The sequence below is a fragment of the Herpailurus yagouaroundi genome, unplaced genomic scaffold (assembly GCF_014898765.1).
Source record: "Herpailurus yagouaroundi ecotype Mexico unplaced genomic scaffold, PumYag 182, whole genome shotgun sequence".
Classification (NCBI taxonomy): Eukaryota; Metazoa; Chordata; class Mammalia; order Carnivora; family Felidae; genus Herpailurus; species Herpailurus yagouaroundi.
The window spans coordinates 38,277,370-38,294,489 of NW_024412413.1; the positions used below are offsets into that span (position 1 = coordinate 38,277,370).

The 17,120-nt window shown below is 35.3% G+C and overlaps 1 pseudogene; it reads left to right on the top strand.

Moving 5' to 3' along the window:
• Positions 1-349: 349 nt before the first annotated feature.
• Positions 350-1,337, top strand: LOC121040692 (KATNB1-like protein 1; annotated as a pseudogene).
• The last annotated feature ends 15,783 nt before the right edge of the window (positions 1,338-17,120 follow it).

Below are 17,120 nucleotides of genomic sequence, written 5' to 3' on the forward strand. Positions count from 1 at the left end.
AGAAGCAATCTCACTGTAATGTGCAAAATCATAGCCAGCCTGTGAAGTAAATGTAATGTAAGTAGAAGCCAGCCCTCCCTAATAGGGTGCTTGGACATGCTAACTACGGATAACTTATCTATTCGTTTGGGCCTAGGCATTTTTTAGGTACCATCAGTGTGCCTGCGGTATTACAGTTAGTATATGAAATGCAAAATATAAAATAAGTACTTAGAAATGTATTTTTATTGGCACGGCCGTATTTGAATGGCTCAGAGTGGGGCTTGGCCCAGCAGCGGAGGGACGTTCTAGGCTGCCGGGCGCAGCTTGTCAGCCCCGGGGCAGGGCTGAGGTGCTGTGGTACCAAGAGACGCCGGTATCTAAGACATGATGACATCTGAAGTCCAGAGTGTTAAAAAAAGAACTTATTGTGATACTATGGAGGCCTATTCCACCGGTCTTCCTAGAAAAAGGGTCTCTAATTTTACTAATAAGAACACGAAGGAGGTTAAGAAATCTCCAAAACAGTTGGCTGCTTACATAAATAGAACAGTTGGACAAGCTGTGAAAAGCCCAGATAAACTACGTGAGGTGATCTATCGCAGAAAGTGCATCATCCTTTTCCAAATCTTTGTCACAGAAAAAAACAGTCCCCTAGAAGTGCGGGCTGTGACATGGCAAATAAAATGAACTGGCTTGTGCAGGCCACCCACCTGAAAAATTACGCCATGATAGTCGAACATACTTGCTTAACTCCAGTGATTCTGGTTCTTCACAGACAGAAAGCCCATCATTAAAATATAGTGGGTTTTTCTCTGAGGTTTCTCAGGACCATGAAACAATGGCACAGGTTTTGTTCAGCAGGAATAGCTTTAACGTTCTGCAAAAAGAAAAGTATAAGTGAGCTTGCAGCTTATTTGGTGAGGATAGAAGACCTTGGAATTGTCATGGATTGCCTTCTTGTGCTCACCAATAGTTTACAGAAGGAAAAACAATACATCTCACTTGGCTGCTGTGTAGATTTGTTACCTCTGGTCAAGTCCCTACTTAAAAGCAAATTTGAAGAATATAGAATAGTTGCTTTAAATTGGCCTCAGGCAGAAATAAAAAGGTGGTGGTCAGAACTATCATCCAAAACAGAAACTATAAATGATGGACATATTCAGATTTTAAAGCAACAATTAAGTGGACTATGGGAACAGGAAAATCACCTTACTTTGCTTCCAGGATATACTGGTAACATAGCCAAGGATGTAGATGCTTATTTATTGCAGTTGCATTGAGACACAGTCTACTATAAAGAACATTTGATTATTTAAAATGTCCCCAGACTAAGATTTAAAAAAAAAAAAGTCTCATCTGAGAATTGTGAATTGCGGAAGAAATCGAAACCTTTTTTTTTCCTTAAAAAGCCACATATGAAACCACTAATGAAACCCTAACAAACTATATCACACTGAAGTGGAAAAATATACAAAAGGAGCAGCTTCAACTTCAATGAGGTGAAAGTGCACAGTGAAGACTGTGGCCTTTGCTGCATTTGGGACTACTATGGTTATTTGGTAACATTGTTCAAGAGCTACTGGGTCTCAATGCAATCCTGCATAAGAATGTAATTCATGCTAGGGGTGCTGGGGTGGCTCAGTCGGTTAAGCGTCCGACTTCAGTTCAGGTCATGATTTCAATTTGTGAGTTTGATCCCCGTGTCAGGCTCTGTGCTGACAGCTCAGAGCCTGGAGTCTATTTCAAATTCTGTGTCTCTCTGGCCCTCCCCCTGCTTGTGCTGTCTCTCTCTCTCAAACATAAATAAACATTAAAAAAATGTTCTTAATAAAAAAAAGAATATCATTGATACTATGTCAAAAAGAAGACAGGACTTATTACTAGGAATCACAATGACCAATCATTGTGACTTTTTTGAAGATTGTGTTTTATAAGAAAACACTTAAATGTGCAGCCATTTTCTTATTTTGAAAAGATTTTGCAAGTTTAAACTGTCATAGGAAATAATCAATACTAAAAATTTGTTGTCCACACTGAGATACTGTGTATACAAAATGCCTTAATTACTAATAAGCCAATGTGTGTGATATGAATATCTGTTTAAAAAATTAATACCAACCATGCTTCTGGAATGATAAAATTATGGAATTAAATCAGGGGTTTGCAATCAGGTAAAATATTGTTAAAACTTATTCCATACCATTTTTAAAACTTGAGAATATTTTTAGTATCTCTGATTTTTTTTTTGCCAGAATTGTGTCATGTATGTATGTGCTATTCCTATATAAAAGGAAAAGATGAATATATATTTGTATGAATGCTTAACTAGAAATGTCCATGGAGTTGGTTAATTTATATTCACTTTTTATTGTATGTAGAGTTCTAATATTTTCAGTTCTGTATCATTTAAGCTTTCTTCATTTGAGTAAATTCACTAAATATTTCTAAAAAAAAAAGAAATGTATTTTTGTCAATATCGCCTTTTCAAGCAAGCCTTAATCACTCTTCATTAATTTATTCACTCATTTGTCCCTTTACTCTTTCTCTCCTTTCTTTCCATCTATTCGTAATTCATTCGTTACTATGTGCTGGGTATGTGGACCAAACAAAACAAAATAAAATAAAACTCAAACATGCTCAGCTTATGCCCTTCAAATGACTAAGAACCAGCTACCTTTCTCAGTAGTGCCTTCCCTCCTAGGAACATGCCCGGGTGCCTGGGTGGCTCAGTCAGTTAAGCATCTGACTCTTGATTAATGATCTCATGGTTTGTGGGTTCCAGCCCCAAAACTGGCTCTGCACTGATGGTGCAGAGCCTGCTTGGTATTTTCTCTCTCTTTCTCTCTCTACCCTTCACCTGCACACTTTCTCTCTCTCAAAAATAAATAAATAAATGAATTAATTAATAATAAATAAATAAGAAACATGCCAAATATTAATCAGTGGAACTAGGCCTTTTGCCTAAAACCATAGAAAAATTTAAGATGCATAGAATTATGTCTTGATACTTATATTTTAGAATTCTAATGGGTAAAATTGCGGCAAAATAAGAGGATTAAAATAATCTCTTTTGAATTTGGTACATGTATTTGCTTGTCATCATAACACTTTCTTTTATTGCTAAATAATAGAAATAATGTGTTTAGCTCCTAAAAACGTCCATCTGTTATCAAGCTAGGATATCTGTATTCTATTCTATGCAGTTATCTGTATTCTATTTTTATGTTTCCACATTTAAAATTTCCTTAGTAAGAATTCCTGGATTTTAATTTCTAAATGTTCCAACATTACAAATAGAATTACAAAGTTTGATGCCCAAATGCTATTCTGTCCGAAAGAAAATTTCTAAGTCATGAATATTACCAGAATGTTATTAAATGAATCTTGTGAGAAGAATCCAGGCCAATATGACGAGGAAGTTCAACCTACATCTGACTCTGAAGGAAACACATTTATATTCCCTCATTGCAATAAAGTGATGCCTGTTGGAGAAGATCTCCGTTAGTGGAGACAAGGATATTGTCAAGTTTTAGAAAGACATCTTAATATATTTAAAATTTTATGATGAACTTGTAGTTTGTATATCCAGGAAAATGAATGTATGACTCACGTTTTCCATATAGATAAAACAACAATCAAAATCACTGATGAGCTTATGAACAAATATATAAGCTTTTTTACTGTAGAATATACACAGTTTTGTAAAACTTAAAAAACAATTTTAAGTGATTGTTTTTTTGTTTTTTTTTTTAATTTTTTTTTCAACATTTTTATTTTATTTTTGGGACAGAGAGAGACAGAGCATGAACGGGGGAGGGGCAGAGAGAGAGGGAGACACAGAATTGGAAACAGGCTCCAGGCTCCGAGCCATCAGCCCAGAGCCTGACGCGGGGCTCGAACTCACGGACCGCGAGATCGTGACCTGGCTGAAGTAGGACGCTTAACCGACTGCGCCACCCAGGCGCCCCTAAGTGATTGTTTTGTTTTTTTTTTTTTTTATCAAAATAGGCATTTTCTGACAGAGAACTTAAAGTGTGAGGTGGGCAAGGTAATGACAAGTTTTTTTAAATTTTTAATGTTTATTCATTTTTGACAGAGACAAAGCATGAGTGAGGAGGGGCAGAGAGAGGGAGACATAGAATCTGAAGCAGGCTCCAGGCTCTGAACTGTCAGCACAGAATCCGACACGGGACTCGAATCCATGAACCATGAGATCATGACCTGAGCCAAAGTCAGACACTCAACTGACTGAGCCACCCAGGGACCCCCATACAATTTTAAACATGTAAATGATGACAAAGGCCTATAAATTTAATTTGACTGTTTCACTAAACCACCTAATAAAATTTGGAACCCAATGGAATGTTCTTTTCCAGAGCTCTCTTTTAAAGGTGAAGAGACAAAGGAAAAGTAAGTTTTGTTTATTCCTTTTTTAGTAATTTTTGCATTTAATAAGCATGACAATTTACAGTTCACAAAAGGTTGTTTTATACTTCTCTTTGCCACCTTAACTTCATCAAGATTTGTGTGTTTCCAAACTGAACAATGGAATGTCTTAAAATATATACATTTGGAAAGGTAATATTAATATCAATAAAAAGGATAAAAATAAAAGCAAACATAGAAGTGGAAATTTGAAGAATGACAGCGTGAAGAAAAGAATACATTAGTAGATGGAAAGAAAAATGTAACTATTTTTTAATTTACATAAATATTAACTTTCTGAATTAGCAAAGTAAACAATGTTGATAGTAATCTGAAGTCTCAAATTTAAAGACAATGTCAACATGAAATTGATAATTAGGTAGTAGTATCCTAGTACATTATTATAGTATAATCAACATCTAAATCACATTGTAAAGATGAGGACTCAGATAATATGAAAGCCAAGTTATTGAAACTGCGTATTTGAAGTCAAAAGTTCTTTCTTAACAGGGAAGAAATTTCTATAGTCATTGAGTAGGTGGCTCCCAGAGGACTAGAAAACTACTAAAAGAGAAAAATGACCTGTCAGATAATAATTAAAATTACCTGCAGGCTTAGCATTGGTGATATACCACAATCTTTAGAATGCCATGGAGACATCTAGTAAAATACCTCTTTCTTCATAAAATCTATTTTTCAAAAGGTTACTTGATAATATTTTCCATGAAACTGTATTTCCAACTCTATATTGAAAATGAATAGATGAATGGCATTTTCTTTATTTTGAAACTGTCTTGAAAGTCAACTTTATGGAATATATTTCTTCAATAACCCAAGGAGTTAGGGGAGGAAAAAAATCAGACATGGGATGTAAATAATAACAAGTGAAGAAAATCTAACAAGTATAGAGATGAAGGAAAATTGAAGGGCAGAAATATAAATGCTGTAATTTTATCTCCACTTTTTCTCCTGAATGATGTTGAATGCAACAATTAACCTGGCACTAACCTCCACCTACACTTCCCATTGACTCAATGGGAGCTCTTTACAGAGCTACAATTATGAGCTGCACATAATACAAAACTGCTACGTTGCTCATTTATCATCTCTCCTATTCTTTAAATATTTTATCTCATCTACTAACATGAAGGTTCCACTGACGTCAAATGCAGATATTTTGTATCTTAAGAGCTATAACGTTTATATACATCCCATATGAAAATGAAAGATAAATCTCATGTCTTTGCTTAAGATATGTCTTACACACATGAATCTTTGTCTTATATAACCACTTGTCTGAAGACAAATGGCAATCACTGTGCATTAACACATTATGATGCTGAAAGTCTCTGGTAGGAATGTTGTCCAAATAAAGACTTGGGGTAAGGAGAGGAAGATTTCTCCTACCTGATAATATAATCTCTACAGGCTCAGTGACATGTTCCATTTTTTCCCGGGTTTTGTCTCTAATCTAAAAATTGGTGTTAATAGTAATTGTAACAAGAACGACATAAGTAACCCCGTGTATGCGCCGCCATCTAAATCTCCATAGCTATTCTCTCTCCTCGCCTAGTTCATTTTCTTCAAAACATTTCGACTGAAGGAACATATCATGATTTCAAAACTCATCTGGGAATGAAGAGGTTTCCTCGATAATTTCCTAAAGCTTTTCTTAATGAGCATCTTATCCTCGGTGTAATACCATATTTTGTTTATATCCTATCCACATTAAAATTTCTCATCTCCCAATAAAGAAAATGGTAGTCAGTGCCATCAAACCAATGAATCGAGCCATAGTTTGGTGTAAAGGTCTGTATCTATAACCTCAGAATGGATTTGTTGTCTTCAAATGTGACGTGGCTAGAACATCCCTCATTGATATGGATAATTTTGACTGTTTTATCCAATTTAGAACTTGTAATCATTTTTCTGTAATAAATCCTAATATACCATTTCAAGAAGAGCCACATAGGACTTTCTCACTCAAAAAGCTCTAAGGGCCTTCTGAATAAATTCTAAGTCCCGAGAGTGACTCCCAAAGCCTTCTGCAGTCCCTGCCATTCCCCTTCCCTGCCAGTTTCTTTCTCGCCTTAACATTTGTTTACTTCATGTCTTCCATGTTCTAGTAAAGTGAACCGTTTCAACAATAACACGCATGCCATTGTTTCCTGACTCCATTTACATGCTCTGTCAGTTTAAGTAAAACGTCTTCTGATTCTACCTCCATCTAACAAATCCTCCTATTTTTAGATACCCAGCATAAATGCCATCTCTTCTATAAAGCCTTCCGTGTTCCACATAATGCTTTGTTCATATGTCTTGTATGTTGCATTTACCACACACTACCCTGTTGTGCAGATAGTTGTAATCTCAAATTTAATCTCTCTGGATCTCATTTACCACTGTTGGTTAGATTTGATGTTCTTTACCATCTTTTACGGCTCAAAATTATCATTATATTTTATTTTGACTCTAGAGAAACACAGTGGATGCAACTTGTTCAATTATATATATGTCAATATCAATGCTGTCTTTTTAAAAAATAATTAGATTGCTTTCTCTCTGGGTAGACCAGAGTACCGGCACATGTATTTACTAAGTAAAAGCACTTAATCTTAAGGAAAAAGAAATCAGCTTCAAATATTTTAGTAGGCCTAGTATAATTTACAAAATGTTAATAATAAAAATTATAGGATTAGTATGTATTGCTTCAGACAAATGATGGCCCTCCCTATTGGAAACTCCTGGCCAGAAAGTGCGCCAGAGTTGAGTGTTCCCTCCAGCCATGTTTATTCAGTCAGATAGTCATGATGGAAAGATGACTTTCACAAGATTAGTTCAGTGCTATAGGAAGGAAATAAGGACACTAAACAATGGCTAACCCATAAACTATAGAATGTTATGATCTACTTTGAAGAACATTAAAGAGAGTAATTCACAAAGCCATTCAGAGTCCACAGTTTGGCATTTAAGGGATTCGAGATCAGAAGACCTTACAGACCCAGTCATTATCAGTGAACGCAGGAGAAAAATCCCTCTAAGACTGACTGAACCTGGACCTATAGCCACTTTTATCAACTCTATAAAATAGTTGCTTCAGATAGTCTCTACTCTTCCCAGACCCACTTTTATCTCAACAGATGGGCTTGTTTCCTACATCATTGAAATCATAGAAGCCCTGCAGTGGGAGCTTTGCCAATCACTTCACAAACTCTACAAACCTGCCTGCAACAGCTTCTATTCTCTCCTCTTATCAAGACCTATCTTGCCACCTATTCTCTGGATCCCTCTTACCTTCTCCTGCCCTCTTGATAACCATATGCTACCTATTATTGTTTCTCCTGTATCTTCAACCTTCCATCCCTGGTAGCTACTTCTCTCTTAAAAGTATTTAAATATGCTCAAGGATTTCCCTTAACACACCATAAATATTTCATCTTTGGAGAATTTTTTTCTGAATCCCCAGATTGGTTTAGGTTATAGACTCTCATTGCACCATGTACTTTCCTTAATAGCATTTATAACTTTTTAAATTGAGAAATAATTCAATAAATACCAATTAATTCCAGTAGGGTACTTGTTGTCTTAAAAACTGCTTTATCATCAAGGCTTAGCACATGGTAATCACTTGACATGAAACCACAGAATGAATGAATGTATTTTCCTCTCTCTCTCTCTCTCTCTCTCTCACACACACACCCTTCTGAAACAAATGGCTTGCATAAGTACTTGTAATAAAATTTTCTCCTAAGCTTTAAAAGAAGCACCAATATGTTGATTGTTTTAGTATTTGCAGAGTGGTATAGGAAGGAGTGGTAGAGAGAGAAAAGAGGGTAGAGTCCATGGTGGTGGTCACTGTTTACTCTGAATTGCCCATATACACGGGCACCCATTCCCTTGGGAGGCCTTCCCTTGTATTTTCCAGGGATCAGGGAAAACAAGTGCCACTGCTTATTAAAACAACTGTATACAAAAGTATGCCTTACATTAAAGCTCCCCATTCATTTTTCTGTATTATCTCTTTAATACATAATTATTTGTGATAATGTATGACAGCAATTCATTTGCAAAGTTCAAAACTAACTTTAGTATAGAAATTCAAGAGTGAATATTTATGTACACACATACATATACATGCAACACACACACACGGTTAAAGTGGAAACCAAATAGAGATTAAAATAAAAATACTAGCAGTCTTTTAGGATAGAGATGATTTTTGTAACTCTGTATAAATACCCATTTGACACTGATTGTAGTTGCAATAAATATAAGACCAGTAGAGAGCACTGCTTGCACTAAATTTTTAAATATTCTTTCGAATACTAACTAGTAACAACATTTAATGAAAGGATATTATTTTTCATCTTAAATATTACTTATGTTTTTCTCCAATTAATGATCAATGTGTTCTTTTTATTTGAAAAATAAGGTACTTAAACATCTTTTGTTTTCATGGTGTTCCTATCTCATTTCATTTGGTGGAAATAGAAAAATCAATTAAAAAAACATCTAAAAGTGAATTTTTAAGTTTTTAATTTTCACTTGCTTTAGACATATATACTGTTAGCTTCTTTTTTTTTTTTAATTTTTTTTTTCAACGTTTATTTATTTTTGGGACAGAGAGAGACAGAGCATGAACGGGGGAGGGGCAGAGAGAGAGGGAGACACAGAATCTGAAACAGGCTCCAGGCTCCGAGCCATCAGCCCAGAGCCCGACGCGGGACTCGAACTCACGGACCGCGAGATCGTGACCTGGCTGAAGTCAGACGCTTAACCGACTGCGCCACCCAGGCGCCCCTATACTGTTAGCTTCTTAGGTGAAAATTATGGTAATCATCATTGACTTTCTGAATTGCTGGACGGTGCATCATACCACATATTTTAGACAGAATAATGGACATCAGTCTATGGCAACTAATTTTTTTAAATCACTTTGTCATCTTAGGTTTCAAAAATTCAATTAAATATAACATTTCTGTAGCTAAGAGGTGTCAGCTGGTGTATGATAGAATGTTAATGGAGCAGGAATAAAATAGTCACAGGTATTATAATCTGGAAGCATATCATTGAGAATGGCCACATTTAGCACTGGATTATACAAAAGTACAAAGCTTTCACTGAGTGGAATCTACGTTCATAATGATGATATAAATAACAAAGATTGTCAATTGTAGCACTGTTTGACATAGAAAAAAAACCTAGAAAAACCTGGAAGAATACCTGTAAGAGCCTATTTCAATGGAATTTTGTGAAGTACTTAAGAAATGTTATGTATATCTATATGGATTGCTATGAAAATATCAGTATATAAAATAATCAAGGTGTAAATATGGTGTAAAATATAAAGCTATTTGAGCTTTTATTTATTTATTTTGAGAGAGAGAACACGTGTGCATGAATGGGGAAGGGGCAGAGAGAGAGGGAGAAAGAGAATCCTAAGCAGGTTCTGTACTGTAAGCATAGAGCCCACACAGGGCTTGATCCCACCAACCGTGAGATGATGGCCTAAGCCAAAATCAAGAGTCAGATGCTTAATCCACTGAGCCACCAGGTGCCCCAAAGCTATTTGAGTTTTAAAAAAGATATGTGCATACACATGTGTGTATCTATAGAAATTAAAATATTGTGTATAATATTTAATACATGTATAATATATAATATTTAATAAGATATGTATAATATAATAATGCAATAATATAATGTGACATAATATGTATAATATTTGGAATAATACACCAAAAAAAATCCCTGTTAACATTTATTGCTTGCAATGAGTGAGAGAGCTTTTGCAGTACCTTTTGAGAATTGTTTTCCATGTGCATGGTCTTACACTTAAAATTTCAAAACAAAAACACTTGTTAAAAAGAGAATACAGAAACCATATAAAATATTTAATAGTTTATTTACTTGTCCTAGACGAACGGTAGAGATTTGTTTACTCTCCCCATTTATCTGCCAAAAATATTTGTTTGGCTTGATTTGCCACTACTGATCAAGGCAAAATTCCAGGTGACAGGAACGTGAAGATATTTGGAATTCAAACCATTTCTATTTGCCTCACTTTTTTCTTATTCTAGTTAAATCCTCAAGAAGCCAAAATACAAGTCATAATTGGATTTATTATGTGAGTACATGCTTTGAGTAAGAAGTAAAATTAAGAAATCTTTAAAAAAGGAAATTTCTCAGAGACACTATTTCAGGAGGCAGATCTACCTTGTAACTACAGACTCTGGAAAAGGCAAAGTGAGATTATAAGTGTCAGAAAGGGCCACTGACATAGGCAAGTGGGTAAGAGTTCATCCAGTACCAGAAAGGCAGGGAAGGCAGAGAAGCTGAAAGAGAGGAACTTAGTTTAAAAGAGCATAATTTGGGGCACCTGGGTGGCTCAGTCAGCTAAGGGTCCGACTTCGGTTCAGGTCATGATCTCGTGGTTTGTGAGTTCGAGCCCCGTGTCGGACTCTGTGCTGACAGCTCAGAGCCTGGACCTGCTTCAGATTCTGTGTCTCCCTCTCTCTGCCCCTCCCCCACTTGTGCTCTGTCCCTCTCTGTCTCTCAAAAATAAATAAATATTAAAAATAAATAAAAATAAAAAATAAAAGAGCATGATTTAATCCAACTGCTAAATTACAAAAACAAACAAACAAAAAAACTAAAAACAAAAATGAAACAAAACAAAGACAAAAAACAAAACCAAAAACTTAATGCTTTGGGTTGGGGTCAGAAATTTAAATGCAAACCAATTAAAATTGTAGCAATTTTTGCTTTAAATTAGAGCACTGGAGGATAAAAATGAGAGTTTTAAGCTCTGTTCTGAATGTGCTGTCCATGCTAATTTTGCATTTTGCTGTTAAGCTTGCTAATTACTGACATATATGTCCCTCAGCACACCTACAATAAATTCTGTTACTAGCCTCAATTACTGTACTGTATCACAATCTGGGAAGAATTCAAGGATGCCCTTTTCATCTGTTTCTCCCTAATATCCTTAATTAATTCCATAGCACCAGAATTAGAGAAAAATAAATAAGTTGAGCTGGATTTTTTTTTTAAGTCAGGATTGAGGTGTTTTTCAATAAAAACCCATGTAAACCATATTTTAATTGAAGCTGAGAACCTAAACAAACAAACAAACAAACAAGCCTTGGCCACAGTGCCCTCTTCAAGGATCAAGGTAAGAGTGTTCTCTTTTCACCATAGTCAGATTCTCCAACAATACAGATGCCCAATTACAATGATCACATTCCTCCTTTTTCTTTAGTTTCTCATCAAAAGATCCTGGCCCACTTGGTTAGCAATCCTTTGATTCAAAACCGCAAAGAGTAGCTTCCTGTTCAAAAGTATAACATTTTATGCTAGTCAGCACTCCATCAACTACGGGGTACATTTGTCATTTAAACAAATTTTCTATCAAGTACAATGTGACCTATTTTCTGACCATTCTAAAGTAGACTTACCCCCTGAAGCATATTTCATCACAACTTCCTTTTTTATTTTTTTTGTGGACTTTGTGGTGTGCTGGTAAATGTTTAACTTTCCGGGGTGGGTGGGGGGAGAAGAAAAACAAAACAAAAAACTTCGCATAGAGTATTTGCCAATGCACAGGGTGTAAATGCTCCCACCGTGGCCATTTGTACGTGATGTCACTGAAAGCAATGTTGGAATATTATGCAGATAATTGGGTCTTGTGAACAGTGTGAACAAGTTTCAGCAGATCACTGTTTGTGGTTGTTACCACTACCTAAGATTACTTGGTATAATGACTGTTTCTTCGTAGTTTATCTGTTTCCCTTCATAAAAACTAAGGTGCATAAGAAAAGGGACATATCCTATTTTACCATCGAATGTCTCCAGCCATAAAACAGTGCCTGGAGCATAGCAAGGACATAGTAAGCAGTTTTTGTAAAACACGTAATTCTCCACTCAAAATTGAATACATTAAATGTTAAAAAATGTAACAGTAATAATTGCTTTTATTGAACCTTTCCCAAAGGTTGTGAGTTTTAAACATTTGGAAATATCTCCTAAGTAGATGTGAGAACGAGATAAGTCCAGTATCCCTTGAAAAAATCATTTTATCTTGCTTCTCTTAAATCTCTTAGGCTTTCTCAGTGGTGTATATAAAAGGTTGGGATGCATAAAGAAAAAAAGAAGAAACTTGTGAGCTTTGAATTTAAATTTCATTATAAAAAGATCAGTCACAATTTGCAATTGTGAAAACAGAAAAATGTTCATTTCAAAATGAAACAAAAACATCGTTATATTCAATGAGTTAAATAGGCATAAATAAAAAACCCTAGTACCAGAAAGACTTTGGACTTATTATATGTGCCATTGCCTGTGGCAGAATCAGAGTACAAGTTAATTATTATACTTATGATTTGCAGGATAACTGGTAATGTAAAAAAATGCAAATAAGACCGTACCACTGAGGAAAAATTATTCATATTTCAGGTTTCTGTCTCTCAAAGTCTTTTTTCGTTTTTTTGGAAAGAAATAAAAAATAATTAGAATTGACTTTTTGTATTTTTATTTCATCTTTAATTTTCTAACATCCAACTCTGAATTAGTAACTCTTCATTTCATTCTGATGCGAGTGATTTTTAAATTTTTTTTTTTTCCAACGTTTATTTATTTTTGGGACAGAGAGAGACAGAGCATGAACGGGTGAGGGGCAGAGAGAGAGGGAGACACAGAATCAGAAACAGGCTCCAGGCTCTGAGCCATCAGCCCAGAGCCCGACGCGGGGCTCGAACTCACGGACCGTGAGATCGTGACCTGGTTGAAGTCGGACGCTTAACCGACTGCGCCACCCAGGCGCCCCGCGAGTGATTTTTAATGTAGATGCTACAATACAATGTTTTTTCTTATCTGCATTGTATTGGTACACTTCATTGTATGACGGACACAAAGTAGTTCATAAAAAGGTTCATTACATTTCTGTTAATTAGATTATCTTTCACAACCTGACTGTCAGAGGCCCTCTTTAGGTTTTTCTTTTACTCCAGATTAAATAGCTTTTTTCCCCCCAAATATACACCATGTCTGTTCTCCCATCCCTGGTTTTGCTCTGCTGCTTCTGGGAATGCCCTTCTCCCTATCACTGTCTTTTGTAAACCTAATGTTATTCTAGACCCAGTTCCGTCATCAAATCATTCATTCTTTGCACAGCACTTAGTCACTAATTGATCTCTTTCGTGTTTGTTTATTACTCTGTTTATTGTCTTTCTCTCTCCTGCAGAATATAAACCAAGTGAGAATAATTGTTTACTGCAATATCCCAGTGCCTAGAACAGTGCCTAGTATATAGCAAGTGCATTAAGCATTTGTTAAATGAACAAAGTAATAATCAAAACAGATCCAAAGATTAAATAAACTTAGTAAGATTCTATATTTATGATGACTAAAAAAACACAAACATTTACATTCCAAAGTATAGTTTGGCACTTCATCTTAATCTAGTGTTATTTTGACAAAGCTGTGAGAATCAAGGAAGATAATGTGATATCTTGAATAAGTCAAAAATAATTTCTAACACCTAAGGTTGAAAGAACTCCAGTTTCAAGGTGCTATTTTCCTCATATGAAACTGTGTTTATTATACTCCATTTATAATCTAACTAAACTCATTTTCTTGGTATACTAATTCTTCATGCAAACACTCACCTGGTTTTGTCATATAATTCAAAAAGATTCAATTAAGTGAAACAGACCTTAACATAGGTTTGAAATACTTTTTTAGAAAAAACAGATTTTATATTTCAAAGTAGGTAGTCATTTTAATATTAATCTATATGGATATAGAATGGATTCAGGATCACACTTCTTTTCTCCTTTGACCTAAATTTCTTCCATGCATTCCTCTCTTTGAGGATAACTCAAGCATAACAAAAAGAGAGAAGAGATATTTTATACATACATTACATATATATATATGTTACATATATATAAACTACATATATATTATACATATTACATATATATTATACATATTACATAATTACAAATATAATATAAAAGGCTGAATTCCCTAAATCTCCAGTAATACAAAATGAGGTGTAATATTTCTTAGCAGAAAGCACAGGAGCTCTTGAACCTCGGTGCTACTATTCTTAAGCAAGGTGCTTAACCCCTCTGCTCTCAGTTTACTTATCTATAAAATGGGATAACAATACCTACTTTTTTGGACTAAAAAGAGGAGAGAAACCAACCTGGCACTAAGCCTAGCATATAGTAAGTGCTCAATAATCATTTATTGAATTAATGAATTCCACTGAAAACATAGTTACCACACATATACTATACATGATTTAATGAAAGACTGTAGTGATTGTGTAACCCAATAGCTAAGGTACAAGTGTAATTACAGGTGTTTTACAATTCCCTGAGTAATACACAATCAACAAAGCAAAAAACATATGAATAGATCAAATATATTGACCTTGATGAAATGCTATGGTTAGTATAGTAGTGATCCAGGCAATTATTCATGAGACCTAAGTATGATCACATCTACTGAAGCAAAAGAAGAGGATAAGGAACTTTTCTTATGTGTCTGCATGTCTTAAGCAGACACTCACAAATACTATTGGAGATAGTTATTCATATTCTATAAAAAATAAATCTTAACAGATAATGCAGTGTTTGCTGTTAATTTTCTACACCTACATACACATAAGCTAAGACACTGAACTTGTCCCTACTAGAAATAATAACTAATGAATATATGGTGATTTGTGCTTTCTCTTACTTTTTCTTTTAATCCTTACAAAAGCCCTACAGGGTCAACATAGAGAATGATAGAGCAAATTTTCAATTAAGGAGCTCAAGTTATAAGTATAGAAACACGTTATAAAATGTTTGGTGCTGGGGATATATCAGAAAACAAAAAGACAAAAAAACTAATTTTATAGACCTTACAATCTGGGATTTGTGTGGAAATCGGTACAATTATGGCTTTTAGACTTATGAATAAAGCCACTCAAACGCATATTCATAATAAACTATGTTGTTAAAAGAGCTACATTAGTGACCAAGAGATTTGTATGTTCTTTTCATCTTCAGTTATTGAATGAGGTTGGATATTTGTGCAAATCCACAGAACATACTCTACTGTTTATTGTGCACAATTAAACTTTTCTCTGTTGTTTTGATTTAAGGGATGTGAATAATGATAACCATAGTTGTTGCTTCGTCCTGTCCTTTCTATGCTGCTTGGAGCACTTACTTCATGGAATTCTCACAGCTTGCTCATTTTTTGTCTCCCAACTTGGACTGAGCACTGTCCAGGGAGAGGGCCAACTCTCTTTAATCTCTGCATGGCCAGCACCCAGCATAGTGCTTGCTGGACAGTTCATGTGGGATGTATGTTTGTTGTATGAGTAAATGTATATAAACTTTACTGTTTCCAAAGCATGCTTACATGCAGAGTATCATCAGACCTTCACAAAACTCAGTTTGATTGCAGGGTAGAATTACTTGTCTCATTTTACAGAATCTCAGTGAAATGGAAGGTTATTAATTCCTTTGTTTGACAGATGAGGGAAGGGGATCAGTGAGAGATTACATGATTTCTGAAGAGCACATAACTAAGACTTGAATTTCAAGATCAGGGTTCTTTCTTAAACACTAAGTGAAAACACAGGCATTTTGAACTACTATTTTAAGTATGTCTTTAGGATCTATTTGGTGTGTGGCCAGGCATCTTTGACTTGTTCGAATCATTGGTGAAATCTTGCTTTTTTTTTTTTTTTAATGTAGAAAATGGGATAGAAAAGATCTTCAGAAACCAGTGGTTTCTATAATCCGAAGACAATGAAGTAGATAATATGCAAATATTTTGCTATAAAACAGTGTCTGCCTCTAAGAGTAGATTGCTAGCCAAAACAATTCTGCTTTGTCATAGGGAAGGGGATGGAGACAGCCTTGTCATTTTCAATCCTGAACCCACAGTCATCACCATTCTGCTTATATAAGATTTCTATATGCTCCTTATTTTCTTGATCAGAAAGTGAAAGTCCCGACAGTGGCAGGATAGTGAAAACAGTCTGTTGGGGTGAAGGGGTCACAGTCAGTATTTGAAAGTTCTAGTCATGGAATCTTTACCAACTGACTCTAAAATGACCCTTTTAATAGCATCATCTCCCCGTAGACCACAGGCTACATGAAGGCAGGAACTGTCCTGAACCCCCAAGTCAGACCATGGCACGGGGCATGGAACACTCCTAGCTAATTTCCTGTCACACATGCTAATTAATCAGTAAGTGGCAACTCTCAGTAACCACTGACTGACTATAAATTACCGGACAAACTGCTAGGTACTTGGTACATGTTCTTCAAACCGAGTGATAGAAATTTCCCTTTGTGTTTTTTGATTCAAAATCATTTTTAAGAAGTTTGTGTTTAAAGTAAGTAATTTTCTAGGCAATACACTCAGGTCCTTAATGGAGACCTAATGATGGAACCCTGGCCTTAAGTCAGTTATCTTATATACTGTTACAAATCAACATTCCAAAGGGGGGGGGTACTTTAACAGAAATTAACAGCAACTATAATGAAATCCCAACATTTCTGAACTAGAAGCATTTTGTCTCTAAGGGATGGGATTACCGGATTGACAAATTCTCCGAATCTGAAAAAAAAAAAAAAAAATCCATCTCTCCAACTCCCTCCCTCTCCTCCCCATCCCCTTTCACTCCGCCTCCCCCCCTCCCC